We start from the raw sequence: 2295 nt of genomic DNA, 5'->3' as shown, positions 1-2295 counted from the left end.
TTGAATTTCTCCCTCACCCCCTCTGGGTCTGTGATCTTCAGTTTGTCTTCCATAACACTTACTCTTTACAAAGCATCCATTACAAGGTCTTCAAAGACATCCTCACTTATCTAAAGGACACTACACCATTATGCCCTTACCTCCTGTAACCACTGCTATCTCTAACCTTTTGATTACTGTTTCTCATACTACTCTTTAACCTCTGATTCTATGTCTTATTTTTCCTGATTTGCTTCCTACAGTAGACCCGCGCCATTTGTGGAGTTTAACAGTTGAGATTTATTAGTTTATTAGCAACCATAAAGACTCATGAAACATTGTAATTTGTAAAGGGAATAATCTCAGTGTTAGATAGATTTTGTAAAACTGAAATCTATAAGCGTAGATATAGGTGCTTATCATGCATTTGGATATTGGAATACTAAAAGGTTGGTATATAGGAATGAGTTGCTTAGCTAGTGAGGAAGGCTAACTAGCACCCAGTATATTATAGCACCTATAATTCTTACAGGTCTTTAGATTATCCTTCATGAATGTCATGGGCCTAATGTATTTTAAACCCTTTAAAGCACTTTCCTGGGGGGAGAGCTTTGCTAATTTATCTTCTCTTTTCTGTGGTCCTTCAAGGTTCTGTCTTTGGTTTCTCTTTTAAGTCTATTCTCATGCTCTGGGCAAAGATTGTGATTTCATGGTATAGTGGAAAATGCATTGAACTTGGTTTCAGAAGACATAAATTTTAGGACCAACTCTGCCATTTTGTAGTAAATATGCAAGCTATTTACTTCTCTGAGCCTCAGTATTTTTAACTGTATTATTTGGGTACTGTTAATACCTAGGCTTCTTTTTTCTGACAGTGCTGTGAGGATCATTGGATATAATAGATATGAGCATAGTTTTTAAATTGTGTCATGCAGGATATACTGTCAGAAAATTGCACACAGGTCTTTTACCTCTCAGCTTTAGGGCCCCATCTCAGGCTGCAAAGACTCTTAGTCCATGTCCCTTTCCTTCCATAGCTTCAGTGAACACTGTCCCGTGTGTGCTTCCTTATTGAAGCTTGGCTATAGCATAGGATAGGGCCCATAGCAGGCACACAGGCTCTTTTAATATCTAGAGTTAACCTGATACCCATTGATAACATTTACAAATAATGGGTGTATCAAAGTTTACACTGATCCCTGATCTATAGTAGTTTCCTTTCTCTGAAATGGTAATTTGAAGCTTTATTGGGATTTTTGCTGATTCATTCCTCAGAATGGGTTTCTCCAAATCCACATAAAGCATAAGCCATATAACACTATTCAAAATGACCCTTTTTCTTATAATGAAGATGATACATAGGCAGAAAAGTAGGTGGTTTCTGACCTCAAAATCAGAGGTCTCTCTGCTCATGAACAATGTGGAATTTACTTAATTATACCTAAATTATTCTGGTTTCTTAAAATTTCAAAATAATATTCTCTCTTCAGAGGCTTTGAATTACATATATTGACTTTAGATACGGCAAAGCAGAGCTGGGTTGTTTTTGTTTTTGTTTTTGATTTTGGAAATGCCCCCTTTTCCCATTATACTGCTGTCCACATAATCATGTTATGTTTCCTTAGTAAGGAGGAAAAGACCATATTTGATTCCTTACTTTCATTATGTGCTAGCTGTTAATAAACAATTCTTTTTCAATAGTTCTCAGATTTGCCCTTCATTGGTAGAGCTAAATTCAGCTATCTAAGTCTCTGGTCATTCTCTGACTCAGTTCTTATTACCTTTACTTAATTGGCCTCCTCACTATTATAGGGAAAAGATCTGACATTTGTCAAGCAACTTCTCTAAGCTAGGCAATGTATAGTTCCAACTGAATTATCCTAGCATCCTAGTAATATATAATTTACTGGCAAAATTTTCTCCACTTGAAACTATCTCAGAGAGGTTAAATGCTTGCTTAGAAACACGTGTAATGAATGGTAATGATTCACACCAGGTTTTTGCTATTTCCTCTACACCAAATTGCCTCTCACTACGCCATGCTGCTTTCTACACTTCCCCCTCTACATGCTATATGGACTGCAGCACTGAGTGCCACCTCTGCTGCAACTTTTGACCATGCCATTCCATTCATTAAAAATATAACTTTCTGTATTTTCTGATTATGAAAGTAATATATGATTGCCAAAGGAAATTTGCAAAATAAAGAAAAGTATTTCTGGCCAATCTCCTTTTGTATATATAATATATATAAGTAATTTTTGTTAAACTATATATACTATATATGAAGTTTAGTAAAATTTTACTTAGCATTAT

The 2295-nt window shown here is 35.6% G+C and overlaps 1 protein-coding gene across 1 annotated transcript in view; it reads left to right on the top strand.

Moving 5' to 3' along the window:
* Window positions 1-2295, top strand: part of SMARCA1 (SNF2 related chromatin remodeling ATPase 1) — a 79416-nt gene that overhangs the window by 18558 nt on the left and 58563 nt on the right. The window lies entirely within an intron of this gene.

Source organism: Crocuta crocuta, unplaced genomic scaffold, assembly GCF_008692635.1.
Source record: "Crocuta crocuta isolate KB4526 unplaced genomic scaffold, BGI_CrCroc_1.0 scaffold1133, whole genome shotgun sequence".
In the NCBI taxonomy this organism is placed as follows: Eukaryota; Metazoa; Chordata; class Mammalia; order Carnivora; family Hyaenidae; genus Crocuta; species Crocuta crocuta.
This window is presented reverse-complemented; position numbering and strand designations above follow the sequence as displayed.